Source organism: Podarcis melisellensis (genome assembly GCF_964234715.1).
Source record: "Podarcis melisellensis genome assembly, chromosome: 1".
Classification (NCBI taxonomy): domain Eukaryota; kingdom Metazoa; phylum Chordata; class Lepidosauria; order Squamata; family Lacertidae; genus Podarcis; species Podarcis melisellensis.
The window spans coordinates 76,616,803-76,631,375 of NC_138528.1; the positions used below are offsets into that span (position 1 = coordinate 76,616,803).

A 14,573-nucleotide genomic window follows, 5' to 3' on the forward strand; every position below is an offset into this window, starting at 1 on the left:
TGTCATTATGGTCATTCTATCCTTGACCATAGTTGGTGTACCAGCCATAGCTGATAAAAAGAACTCCTAGCTACTGAGGGTAGTTGAGCCACTAGAGGTGACGACAGATCCAGCAACATCCCCAAAATCCAAACCTGTTCTTTCAGAGGAAGTGCAACCCAATCCAGAACAGGCAACTGGCCAAACTCCCAGACATAAGAACCATCAACCTACAGTTCTTCCATCTCCCCAGGGTTCAAGCTCAGTTTATTGGCCCACATCCACACCACCAGTCCAACCAAACAATGGTCCAGAACACTAGAAGTAGAGCTGCTTGGCTTGCTTAGCATTATGTCTGAACCTGAACTAACCAGACTCATTTCAAACTATCCACAAACTTTACAAACCATAAGCAGTAGACCAAGAACAAATCCAGGTTAAAGATCGTGGATCTCTGAAGTGCAGCTGTTTAGTACAGGTTCATACATAATGCTAAGGCAGAGGAGTCCAGAACAGACCCAATCCATAGCAGCTTCCTCCACTTACCCAACTAGCTGGGCAGGTCTCATTTCTGATTTGTTGAAGTACTGAAGGCCACACTGAAAGTTGCCACAGAACTCTGTCTGCTTCTGTCTTCCAAGGATCAGCCTAACCCAAAGATTCTCTGGAGTTAATTTCATGCAGATTAAATGCAAAGGAGAAACATATATTAAGTATGTGAATGGCTGATGGCCAGGTGGTGAAATTGGTGGTTGATTCTGTCGTACAATGAACTTCACTTCCCAGTTGTTAAGAATTATATTTGTTTATAATGCTTATTGAGTACACAAAATATGCATTGGTGGCTCTGTTATTCAGCTGATCTACAGCTAATTTAATTATCTTGCACACAAAGTGCCTGTCCTCCAAAGTATTACCTAAACATTTAAATGCTGGTACCTGGGATTCAATACATAATTGAGTCCTGGTTTAAATTAAGTTTTGCTGCCTTGTGAAAGTAAGTTTGCCTAAACAACCCTCCAAGTGGTTACTTGATCTGACATCTACAGCCACAAAGCTTCTTCTGAATTTTTAACTTTGTTGCTCCCTAGCTATGCCTTCTGGTTTATTCCATGACCCTGGTGACCTGGTGATGGACCACCTCAGCCCCACACCCTTCTTTCTCATCCCTTTGGCCTGATAATTGAGTAAACAAATCTTCTAAGGAAAGGTAGGCTCCTTCTTACTGCTACTTAAGTGTAACTGGAGCACCACAGATACTTTTCAGAGACAGGAAGAAACTGCAGCTCTCATTGATCTTAGCAGAGAAGTGTTTGATCAGCACTTGTAAACACACACACAGACAAGCCCCAGGTGCTCATCACCTGCAGTTGCACAATGTTATCAGTAAATGGGTCCTTTTGTTCATATTTACCCACTCATTGAAGGACTAAGGGGTAAAGAATAGGATTTTAAGTATGGATTTCAAATTATTTTGCATACATCGGAACATTTTCTATTTTAAAATTGCTTTTAGTATTCCTGCCAATTCATATCTTAACTGGAATTTATCCTATTTCACTCCCCTTTCTGGGTTTTTTAAGGGTTTTTCTCTTCTTGAAAAGTAATGCACTATGTATAAGTTTATTCATCTGGACAATTAAATGCCAACATTATCTTACTGCAAAGTTATAAATGGAAAGTTTTGTGTATGTATTTATTTAAAATGTCCCTAAACATATGTCTTGAACTTGGGAATTTACTGCATGATTTGTTTAAGCTTTGAGAAACTGTGGGCAACTGACTGCAGTTTTTCCCTCACCCAGACCCCAGCAGCAGCAGAAAAAAGAAAGAAGGGGGGGAAAGCAGATAAGTTACATTGTATGGTGGACTCCTGGCTGACCACACACAGAAGATATTCTCACAAGGAAGTTTCTCTTTCTGGACAAGGCTCGTATCAATGGGTGATTGTCGAAAGCTGTGCAGCATGTTGACACTGACATTCTTCTACTGGCAAAAGTCCCATGGCTGCTGCAGCCTGTTGTCAGAAGTGATAATGTTGACCCTGTGTGTTACAATGCACATTGCAACTTGCACTCACCGTGCAGCAAACTAGATGACCCCCGGGGTCCCTTCCAATGCTATGATTCCATTTTATGAAATATGGGAAGCAAAAGGCAGCCAGGTAAGAAAAATCTCACAGGTATTTTCTTTAACACCATCCCAACTGCAGAGATGCTTTCATTGCTAAAGCTCTGTAGAGCACCATGAAAATGGATGGCGTTGCATGGATAACTTTTTTTTGTTTTACATGCTCACGTTGAAAACACAAGGACTATTTCATGGTAGTCTCTACTGTAAGAAAACCCTGAGGTTTGATCCAAGAGCCGATGAAGTTACATAGAATACCATTTTCAGGTCACACATTTCTTTTGTGGAGCGATCCCATGCATGCCTAAACAAATATGTATTGCAAGGGAATCATAATGACCCCTAGACTTCTGTTGGTTTGTCCTACTTATATACTGGGATTTCTTAAAAAAAGTTATGCTTTAACAAATTGAGTGAATGGGAACCTTTTCAAAGGTTACTCTTTGGAGGCAAACTGCCATGTTGAAAGAGGGCCTAGGGCTGCAATCCTATATCCACAAACCTGTGAATAAGCACTATTGAAATCAACAGGCCTTGCTTCTAAGTATAGATGTATAGGATGGTCATGTGAGACTTTAAGTGGAAGCATACATAGAATTGCAGTGTAAAAGGAATGCTTTACAGCGCATTTCTAACCATGTCTACACAAAAGTCAGTCCTAGTTAATTCAGTGAGGCCTACTCCCTGGCAAGTGGGGTTAGGATTGCATCCTTAGATGTTAAATGCAATAAGGTCACCACTTTCAGTGAAGCTTGTTTTCACTTAGATGTGTTTAGGATTGTAGCCTGTGCTATAAAACCAGTTTGTGAAGAAAAACAAAGCTGAAGCAACAGAGCTGGTAACAATCCACCCCCCCCCCACAGGGCCCACCAGTGTTGGTTTTTCACAGGTACCAACCAGCATGCATTCCCGCCACCCCCCTTCCTGGGCCATAGCAGGATTCATTATGTTACTGAGTATGGGAATGCAAACAGCTTCAGTGTGTCTGCCTGCAAGGAAGCTGATGACCTTAGCCATCTGGATCTTTTAAGCAGTTAGCAATGCAGTCACACTAATTTAGTTAACGTTTTTAAAAGACTCTCCAGGAGAAGTTTCCTCCTTCCCAGGGGCACTGACAACAGTGACCCACTGACCCTCTCTTGTACAGCTAGGTTCAAAAGCATAAAGCTGCAGCTGTTCAGAGTTTTTCTTCCCTCCCTAGTGGCAGTGTTATGGGAGGACTAGGGCTACTGGAACAGCGTTACTGTTTATCTAGCACTGACCTCTCTTCTCCAAACATGAAGAAGCCACTTCAGCACAGCACAAGCCTGTCTTGGCACTTGCTTAGATACCTTCCCTGATTCTCAAAATGCTTCTCTGCTCTCAAGTTCTAGTACCAAGTCTTGCATAAGGATAGAGTTGATAATTCAGATCCTGGGTGTGTATCCCAGAAGTGAGCCATGAGAAATGCTGCCTGTTTTGAAGCTGTACTGCGCCACAAAACATTTTACAAAAGCATGCTGTGTTGTGGTAAAGGTAAAAAGGTAAAGGGATCCCTGACCATTAGGTCCAGTCATGACCGACTCTGGGGTTTCAGCGCTCATCTCGCTTTATTGGCCGAGGGAGCCGGCGTACAGCTTCTGGGTCATGTGGCCAGCATGACTAAGCCGCTTCTGGCGAACCAGAGCAGCGCATGGAAATGGTGTTTACCTTCCCGCCGGAGCGGTACCTATTTATCTACTTGCACTTTGGCATGCTTTCGAACTGCTAGGTTGGCAGGAGCAGGGACCGAGCAAGTCCTAGGCAAGTCCTAGGCTCTGTGGTTTAGACCACAGTGCCACCCGTCTGTTGTGGTACAGTATACTGAATCCTTCTTAAGGGGCTTTTAATAGAACAGGCCTCTCATACTTGCCTAGTGTGGTTTAGTCCCATGGGCTGGGCCTAAATAACAACAACAACAACAACAACAACAACAACTGCTTATAAATCTTTCTGTCTCTACTGAGTGCTGACCTGAGATAGGAAAAACCAAAGTACTCTATCCCTGGAACCCATAGGTAAAGAGAGAGTATTATACCATCCAACCATGGGCGTAGCCAGGATTTTTGTTAGGGGGGACCAGGACTTTTGTTAGGGGGGCCAGAACTGATGTGATTGGTCAGTTAAGTATTTCTGTTGTTTTACTTGATCTAGGGGGGCAGCTGCCCCCCTGGCTACGTCCATGCATCCAACGTTATTTGCTGCCCATGTCTTGTGCTAGTTAGTAGTATTCCAGTCCTTAAAGCTTCTGTAGCATTAATGGGCAAGTACACAGCAGTGAACCAGGAAATCTTGAAGGCCTATCTCACCTTTGCTATGAGCTCATTAAGTAGATTTAGTCAAGCCTCTTTCTCATATTCAGTCCAACTCCACCTGCAATTAAGAATAATAATACTGACTTAGCTTTCTGGGTTGTTGTAACTCTTGGAAAACTACTGGAGGATACTTGTCTTAGCTCTTCTAGTGTGGATGTCTGTTTTATCCTTCTCAGCCATGAGCCTATGAGTCGGTTGCAACAGCTGGAAAGCCACCTGCCATGCTGTATTGGGAACAGTGGTTCCCAACTGGTGGTACGTGTAGCCCACCCAGGGGGTCCATGGCACCACTGGCATAACAAAAAGGTATTCTTTGTTACCAAATACCAAAGTTAGTTTCAAACATGCAGTATGTGCTTAATCTTGGCAACAGAATTCCCAGACTCCACCTTTTTAAGCAGGTTGTAATTATTTACAACAGGATTCATCTAATGAGGCCCATCAGTGAAAGCAGTGCACAGAGACTTCCGCTTATGCAACAGTGCTTTTCTATCCTCACCTTCCTATGTGCCCTTGTGCTTCAAAAATTGGATGAGGGTGGAATCCTCCATAACAAAACAGGGGGGGTGGAAGGGGTGGTTCCATTGGGCACAATGATATGGAAAATTCAACACCACACAATTTTGAATTTGTTCCTGAGTTTCTAAATACCGTCTATCATCAAAAGTGTTTTCAAAATGGTTTGCATATAACGTTTTAATATAATAAAGCACATTATTGAAAGAGTTGTAGAAACTAAAACGGAATCTTAAAAAGTCAGCAATCTAAGATCTTAGCTCCCTTAAAGCATGAAAGAACACACAAAGTTTTTTTTACCTGTCTCTGAAAACAGAAGGAGGATGTAAAATGACCTACCTACCCAGGGAAGGCATTATCTAAATCCAGGGCCACCACAAAATAGCTCTGATCTTAGTTGATGGCAATCTAATACTGAAATAAAGAAATCATACCTGACTGATTGTAAAGTTTGGGGGGGGGGGGTGAAATTCAGATCTAGTAGCCAATAAAGTAGTTTCAAAACTGGCACAATATTTTATGCTGCCTCTGCCTAACAACAATTGGGCACCTGCATTTAGAAGTACATAGAGCATTGTTGAACACTGACCCCAGAGAGGTTTGCTGGTGCCCTACTTTATTTTGGTGTCAGGCACAGATCTTTTTTATTTTCCAGGATGTTTTAGATGAAGTTTTAATCCTACTAGTTGTTTTATGCTGCTTCTCTAATGTTGCAGCTTTTAGCTTATTTTTGTTTGTTTACATTTTTTAAAAAGTCTTTATGTAAACTGCCCTGGGAGTGTGATTGAAGTACAGTATAAAAATATTTTAAATATTAGAGAGAACCAATCTGGAAGATGACTAAGGAATGGCATTTACCATTTAATGACATCCCTCACATGCCCTGCTCCAGGTTCCTCCTCTGTCAGGAAGTTTACCTGGGACATACCCACCTAAGGAAGGTTTACCTTCTCTCTCCTGATTTTTAGATGCCATGCAATGGCTAGACTTTTACAAACTGCTTTTGGGATTCTCTCTTCAGTATTTCTTGATTTGCTGGTCCTATTTGTTTTTCTTGACACTGAATGTAATAGTTATGAAACTGTGTATTGTGAATGTTTATGTAAACAACCAAATGGTTCCAGTAATTTAAAAATACACTTATGAGAAGCATCAATACTTTTTGCAACATTAAAACAACAGCAAACAACCAAGTTCCAAAGAAATAAAATTAATTCCAGGAACAGTAGTACTAATAATAAGAAGAATAAGAATAAGAATTTATTATTTATACCCCGCCCATCTGGCTGGGCCTCCCCAGCCACTCTGGGCAGCTTCCATAGAAACCAAAAATACACTAAAATATCACACGTTAAAAACTTCCCTGAACAGGGCTGCCTTAAGATGTCTTCTGAATGTCAGGTAGTTGTTTATCACTTTGACATCTCGTGGGAGGACGTTCCACAGGGCGGACGCCACTACCGAGAAGGCCCTCTGCCTGGTTCCCTGTAGCTTTGTTTCTCGCAATGAGGGAACTGCTAGAAGGCCCTCAGCGCTGGACCTCAGCGTCCGGGCAGAACGATGGGGGTGGAGACGCTCCTTCAGGTATACTGGACCGAGGCCGTTTAGGGCTTTAAAGGTCAGCACCAACACTTTGAATTGTGCTCGGAAACGTACTGGGAGCCAATGTAGGTCTTTCAAGACCGGTGTTATATGGTCTCGGCGGCCGCCCCCAATCACCAGTCTAGCTGCCGCATTCTGGATTAGTTGTAGTTTCCGGGTCACCTTCAAAGGTAGCCCCACTTAGAGCACATTGCAGTAGTCCAAGTGGGAGATAACCAGAGCATGCACCACTCTGGTGAGACAGTCCGCAGGCAGATAGGGTCTCAGCCTACGTACCAGATGGAGCTGGTAAACAGCTGCCCTGGACACAGATTTGACCTGTGCCTCCATGGACAGCTGTGAGTCCAAAATGACTCCCAGGCTGCGCATCTGGTCCTTCAGGGGCACAGTTACCCCATTCAGGACCAAGGAATCCTCCACACCTGCCCGCCTCCTGTCCCCCAAAAACAGTACTTCTGTCTTGTCAGGATCCAACCTCAATCTGTTAGCCGCCATCCATCCTCCAACCGCCTCCAGACATTCACACAGGACCTTCAACGCCTTCACTGGTTCTGATTTAAAAGAGAGGTAGAGCTGGGTATCATCTGCATACTGATGAACACCCAGCCCAAACCTCCTGATGATCTCTCCCAGTGGCTGCATGTAAATGTTGAAAAGCATGGGGGAGAGGACAGAACCCTGAGGCACCGCACAAGTGAGAGCCCAGGGGTCTGAACACTCATCCCCCACCACCACTTTCTGAACACGGCCCAGGAGGAAGGAGCGGAACCACTGTATGACAGTGCCCCCAGCTCCCAGCCCCTCAAGACGGTCCAGAAGGATGTTATGGTCGATGGTATCAAACGCCGCTGAGAGATCCAGCAGAACTAGGAAACAGCTCTCACCTTTGTCCCTAGCCTGCTGGAGATCATCAACCAGTGCGACCAAGGCAGTTTCAGTCCCATGATGAGGCCTGAATCCCGACTGGAAGGGATCCAAATGGTCCGCTTCTTCCAGGCGTGCCTGGAGTTGTTCAGCAACCACTCGCTCAATCACCTTGCCCAAGAATGGAAGATTTGAGACTGGGCGATAGTTGGCCATCGTGGCCGCATCTAAAGATGGTTTTTTAAGAAGCGGTTTAATAACCGCCTCTTTCAGCGGGTCTGGGAAGGCTCCCTCACAGAGGGAAGCATTCACCACCCCACGAAGCCCATCGCCCAGTCCTTCCCGGCTAGCTTTTATAAGCCAGGATGGGCAAGGATCCAGGAGACAGGTGGTTGGCTTCATTCGTCCAAGCAGCCTGTCCACATAGGATAAAAAACACCAATATCTGATGAACTGAGGAAAATAATAAAATAAGAAAAGATGGCTTCAGAACACCCTGCTCTAAATGTAACTGTACTGTTCCTCTCCTCCTGCCCCTTTTAGCTTTAGTCTGTGCTTTGGGTGCTACAGTGATGTCATGTTTTACAGACCTAGTTAATAGTCTCTGAAATGATGGCCTACACCCTGTGTTTATGTTTGATTCATTCTTTCAAATTGCTGCATGAAAGGACAAGGTTATTATTATTTCTGTGGGAGGGGAGGTGGGGGAATTAGTTGCCTAAAGTCAACCAGACATTTGGGACAGGGGAAAGAATAGAATCTAGACCTTTTTACTTTTAAATCTACGATGATTGACCTATAGTTAGCAGCCTTAGCATACCTTCTAGTCATTCAGTTCATACTTGTTTCAAGCACAAGATGGGAAGAAGCAACCTGCTCATAAGCAATTGTATTCTTGCCAACTTATTTTTAAAATGAACTACATTTTCCTATTGATGGCAGCAGCCAGGACAGGCCTGTGGCCAAGGAGTGGCCTCCCTCCTTGCCATTACATCGCTGGCCCTCTCAGCAATATATTTATTGGCTCCTTCATGTACAACCCCAACACTAATTACCACCAAAGCTAAAATGCCAATTCACATTTACTTTAAAACAGAGGCACAAGTTTCCTCTGTTCTGGTAAATGGCAGCATGGGCTGCAGTTTAGTCCATTGGATCATTTAGTTATATACACAGATCAACTCCCTTACCTGCATGTGAGCTAGCACTGAGTTTTGTTGTTGTTTAGGCATTTAGTCATGTCCAACTCTCCGTGACCCCATGGACCAGAGCACGCCAGGCACTCCTGTCTTCCACTGCCTCCTGCAGTTTTGTCAAATTCATGCTGGTAGCTTCGAGAACACTATCCAACCATTTCGTCCTCTGTTGTCCCCTTCTCCTTGTGCCCTCCATCTTTCCCAACATCAGGGTTTTTCCAGGGAGAGAATTGGAGCAATTCACTTGCCATCTTTGCTCTCCAGATGAGCCCCTAAAACCCATCTTCCCCATCCCTGCCTTCCTGCCATACTCCCTGACTCCAAACTCTGGCATAACTCCTTCCTATGCCTTTCAAAGACACCTAACCTAGATTACATCATCCCTTAGGGGTAGGGGATGGGCAGAGAGGTATGCTACTGCCCTCTTCACCTCCCCCCCCCCCATTCAGAATATCCCAGAGTGGCCCTGTACCAAGCAGTCATGTTCTACCACTAGCTCCTATTGAGATACTCTCTTATATACCGTCCAAGACCTGAGCCAGGTATTACCAAGGTTGCCATATGTCCTCTTTTTCCAGGACATGTCCTCTTTTTCAGGGATAACATTTCTGTTCCAGTGAACTTTTTGAATTTGCCAAAATGTCTGGAGGTACGGGAGCGGGCTACCTTATATGTTGGATACACAGTACTAGACAACCAAGTGCAAAACATATACATACTGTGTGAGTTTTGCATGGTGCAGGAAAGGACCAAGTCCTTGTTTTTGTATATTTTGAAGGGACACTGCAGAATGTACCTGCTCCTGCACCCCCTCCCCTCCCCCCTGCCCCAGGCACCGGCAAATGTGTCCTCTTTTTTGCTCTTCAAAATATGGCAACCCTGCGAGGCAACCCTATAATGATAGTTTTATTGTCAGAAAACTGACACCAAAATCCTAAACAGCAGAGTTGACCTAATGTCTTAGATGATATTTGAGCCTCTTACATTATAAGAGAAGAACTAAGGTCTCAGTTATTAACTATGTATGGTTTTGAATTTTAAATATAACAATGAATTCTAATTTCCAGCAACTTCTTTTAAAATTGCACCAATTTTATTTTCAGATGGAGTGCAAGCATTCCGAGATGAAGCAGGTATGCTGGAAGGAGATCTCCCATTAAAAATGCAGGAGACTGTACTAAGTGAGATCATTATTTGACTGAGGTCAGTCTACTTATCTATAAAATGAGTATGATACTGATCTCACTTGTTGGGGTGCGGACAGAGAACAATGTGAAGATATTTTGAGGAGAAGCCAAAGGGTTGTTATTCTTACATTGCAAAGCTGGCTACTGATTGTTAATAATAAGCAAGCAGATGATACATAGTAGTTATTTCAGTCATATCTGATTTCTAACCCTCTGTTAATGACATTTTCTTGTCGTTTGAGAGATATGCCTTCTACCCCAACAGCTTCTTACATCCACTTTCTGGCCTGTAGTAATTTAGGGTGGAACCCTACATGCTTACCTGGGAGTAAGGCCTATTACTTTGTTCTTCTGAGTATACAAGCCCTTTGGAAGGGAACTCTGGAAGGAGACTTTCCAGCTGTTGTTAAAGCATAGCCAAGAGTCACGGATTATGGTAGTAAGAGTCCCGGCAACTTCTGGCAGGACACATATTAGCCATTTGTGCACATTAAATTGCATGACTGACTGGTTCACAAAAAAATCATGCGCAGCACTACCCAGCAAGGAGAAGAGATCCACATTAAGGGTGTAAAATAACTTTTCCATAATCAGATTGATCACAGATGGGATGTGAAAAAGGGATGTCCATCAGCGTCATTGGGAAATGTGTCTGACTGACAGTTGATTTAGTCTGGTTTAAACACAAGACTGCACATCTTCAGTTTGAGCTGTATTGATATACCTAGCCGAGCAATGTCTCTCTGAAGTGCCTACTGACAGAATCCAGATGTTTCTGCATGCAGAGCCAAGGAGGACAGCAGGGTCACCAACAGAGCAGGCAAGAGCTGGGTTAGAAACAAACCTGTTCAGTTTCATAATTGGGGGAGTAAGCTGGGACACATAAATCTTCTCTGCAACTCTGTCTATGAAGCTTTTGAGTTCTGCAATAAGCAACAGTCAGCGCACTATAATATTGTTTAATAAGAGGCACTCTTATGTTGCTTTATTTATTGTCGTTGAATTGAGGACACGAAACACTGGGAAATTTTAATTTATGACTTACCCACCTGGCCACCTGGCATTGGGGGGGGGGGCGGGTGCATATGCAGAAATTATCCAAGGGTGAATATGCTAGGCCTACTTTGTTTTTTTCTTTAAAATAAAACAATTCCTGATGACTGGTGGCTATGAATTCTTGGAAGAAAAACGGCTAATTTATGTGCAACTACAGGAGATAATATACCTACTATGTTATAATGTTTTAACTAACTAAATATTTAGAATTTAGAATTCATCAAAACTTCTTAAGTTTTAGAATTCACTCTAGTGGCTAATTCTGTAAACTGTAGATCCATATTAAGGATGAAACCTCAGCTACAAGCAATAAATAAAACCTTCTAAAATCTAGAAGGACAATATTTCTGCTAAGACAGAAGCAATGTCAGGGACAGGACCAAGGGGCACCAGTATATGTTCTGGGAGCTGTGAAACAGGATTAAAGAGAAGATCTTCAATAGAGAGTGATAAAAATTATTTTTTCAGTCTTCTGTTCCTCAACTCCTCCTCCTTACTTTTAAAGCCCTAAATGGCTTGGGACCCAAATATCTGAAGTGCCTGATCACATACCAATCTTGCACATGTTGTACTTTGTTTTGAAGTTGTGAAGAATTATTTGCTGTTTTCTTGTCTTTTGTCTTTTATGTTGTATGTTGTACAACGCCCTGTAATCTGATATTATTATGAAGAATTATAAAAAATGTTCAAAACAAACAAGCTCTAGAGATGAGAGAAAGTGATGACAAACATGCCAGTCGAGTTGCTGTCAAATTCTGTTCCAGATAGAATCTGGCAGTGAAACAACAGTTCTATTCATGATGTAGTGGCAAAACAAACAAACTGGCACTTACTAGAATCCAGTACTGTTCTATCAAAAGACATCCATGTCATGCTAAGTGCTGCATATGTACAAGGAAGCTTCTTTACTGATGTGGCAATGTTGTGTTGGCAAAGAGGCCTGAAGTACAGGACTGAGGTGAGATTGCAGAGCTGTGCACCACACACATTCAGGAAGGCTTTGCATGGCCTAGGCTGATCTTCACTCTCACTGCATGTGTGCAGAGCCCACCAGAGCACTGCATGTCAATGTTGGTAATGTCATCATTGACCAGTTGCCAGAAGTCTCTGTGCATCTTCACTGATGCTTAGCAGTCCTTTACAGGTCCTGGAACAGTAATTCCAGAATCTTGCTGAGCTTTGGATCAAATACGGGAGTTGGTGTAGAATTAATTAGAATAAAAATCTGGTTTTGACAAAAACTTTGTCCAGTGCAGAATCTGCCTACTTGTAAGTAACATTCATAAGGTCAGATAAAGTGAAGGAGAAGGCACCAGGTGATGCCTTGATACAGAGACAAGGTATTGCTTCCAAGTACTTCAGTAAGAGGACTCAGTAAGTTGCAAAAAGACTGATTTGCTGCTCCTTTCAACAATTCTTCTTCTTCTTCTTCTTCTTCTTCTTCTTCTTCTTCTTCTTCTTCTTCTTCTTCTTCTTCCTCCTCTTCCTCTTCCTCCTCCTCCTCCTCCTCCTCCTCCACTACTACTGCTACTACTGCTACTTCCAAATACCTTGGTACCATTGGCATAGCCAAATCAAGTAAATAAATTAAAATACTCGACTAACTGACTAATTGCATTGCAAATAACTTGGTTCTGCCCCCATAAAACAAAGCTTGCCCCCCTAAAATAAATCCTAGCTATGCCCATGAAAGTGTAAAAAGATAAAGGTAAAGGACTCCTGACAGTTAAGTCCAATTGTGAACGACTCTGGGGTAGTGGCTCTGATCTCGCTTTACTGGCCGAGGGAGCCGACGTTTGTCCGCAGACAGTTTTTCCGGGTCATGTGGCCAGCATGACTAAGCCGCTTCTGGCGAACCAGTGCAGTGCACGGAAATGCTGTTTACCTTCCTGCTGGAGCAGTACCTATTTATCTACTTGCACTTTGATGTGCTTTCGAACTGCTAGGATGGCAGGAGCTGCGACAGAGCAATGGGACCTCACTCCGTCGTGGGGATTCAAACCGCCGACCTTCTGATCAGCAAGCCCAAGGCTCGGTGATTTACACCACAGCGCCACCCTCATCCTTAATGAAAGTGTAGGCACCCTGAAAATGTTTCTGGCACAGAAGATGTACTTCCTCATTAATGGAAGAGAAGAAGGGCTCTAGAGGGATCATCAGACCTGAACTCTTGTGATGAAACTGCAATGGTTGAATTATTCTCACACACTTCCAAAAGGAGCAATGTGCTGTTGCTACTCTGAGAGATGCTACATGCATTGTATTTTTTTCAGTACTGTCAGGGTTTCAGGGAGAGAAGAGCAGATGGGGGAGGAGACAGAGAGCGAGGGGGAAGAATCCCAGAGAGATGAGGAGGAGGATGACGATGACCAAAGGTCGTCCATGAGTCTGTCCAGTGAGTCAGAGGACTCCCAGAAGGGAGCCCCCCTGGTCAGACCAAAGGGAGGCCAAGGGGGAAACAGTGAGGAGCAGGGGAGCGAAGGGAGAAGCCCCAGTAGGAGTTGGACACAGGAGCCGGCTTCTCAGCCGGAACGGAGTGAAGGGGATGGAGTTACCAGGGTGTCAGAGGGAGCAGAGCGAGAAGGAGACAGGGGGAGGAGATCGGAGCAGGACGCTCAGCCGGAAGGGGTGGAGAGTAGCACCGGGAGCAGTGTAGTGGTCGAGAGAAAGGTCAGAAGCAACGTACGCGCGCCAAGTTCAAATGTAGAGGCGCGCGGAAGTGAGGAGAGCCCTGGGGAGGAGCCAGGCCCCAAAGCGAGAAGGAGGGGGGCGGAAGCGTCAGAGGATTCAGCCTCGGGCGAGTCCCGGCGAGGGGGAACCCAGGGGGGCAGAAAGACCCTGCGGAAAAGGAAAGAGAGGAAGAGGTGGTCCAGCACAAGCCTCTTAAATTGGTGCCGAGGCGGTACAGATTCAGAGGGTACTTCAGCGGTCTAACGTTACAGACGTAGAGTCACAAAGATGGAATGTAAAAGCAACCATGATCTTCAATAAAGACTTTCTGTAAATAAACCGGATTGGAGTTGGGTCTCTTGTGAGCTGGGACCAGACGGGTGGCTCTGACAAGTACATACATGAAACATTCATTATCTACATACACCTAGGTGTGAACCTAATAAATATGTGCTTGCACAATTATGTAACACTCAGACAGAAGCAAGGTCAAGGAGCTAGGACTGGCAGTGGCTTCCTGCCAGCTCCAATCTAAACTACACATGACCATGGAAGATTCATGTCTTTAAACATGGATCTACCTTTTTTAAAATGTAAAGCAGGGATAAGGAAATGGAGCTGCTTAGAATCCATTTTAACAGCATTTTCCATCCAAAAGCAGCTTAATCCATCATTAACTTAAGCATCTGTCTGACAGGTAGAGTGGCTTGGGACAATTATTTTCCAGCCTTGCTGAATGCATAATATGAAAAAAAGGATGTAATAAATACACAGCATTCATGATAGATACCCCAGGGCATAGGACAATGTTATTCTCACAAAGAGCTGGTGTTTGTCTCCCTGTTGCATTTGGATGAGCAATCAAAAGGGAAGGAACAAGCACAAGATGCTATTGCTTCCTTTTAGTCACATCTTCAAAAGCTTTTGTGCATGTATAATCAGCAAAACAAAGTAAAAGAAGAAGAAGAAATAGGTTGGCTACGACCACGATCAGAAGGCTGATCGCCGAAGAATTGATGCTTTTGAATTATGGTGCTGGA

The 14,573-nt window shown here is 43.9% G+C and overlaps 2 protein-coding genes across 10 annotated transcripts in view; one reads left to right on the forward strand and one right to left on the reverse strand.

The window, feature by feature from the left end:
* Positions 1-14,573, reverse strand: part of RASSF7 (Ras association domain family member 7) — a 90,768-nt gene that overhangs the window by 58,067 nt on the left and 18,128 nt on the right. For 6 of the 9 annotated variants that reach the window (XM_081919626.1, XM_081919634.1, XM_081919625.1 and 3 more), the window contains one exon: positions 4,437-4,500. The exons of 1 other annotated variant lie outside the window; for it this stretch is intronic. The gene's annotated coding sequence lies outside the window, so the exon portion shown is untranslated. Of the gene's footprint in view, positions 1-3,371; positions 3,492-4,272; positions 4,501-14,573 lie in introns of those variants that run through there. 2 more of the 9 variants (XM_081919631.1, XM_081919632.1) reach the window with 2 other exon arrangements.
* Positions 1-14,573, forward strand: part of LMNTD2 (lamin tail domain containing 2) — an 81,823-nt gene that overhangs the window by 8,977 nt on the left and 58,273 nt on the right. Inside the window, exon 2 of the mRNA XM_081919414.1 lies at positions 9,724-9,823. The gene's annotated coding sequence lies outside the window, so the exon portion shown is untranslated. The remainder of the gene's footprint in view (positions 1-9,723; positions 9,824-14,573) is intronic.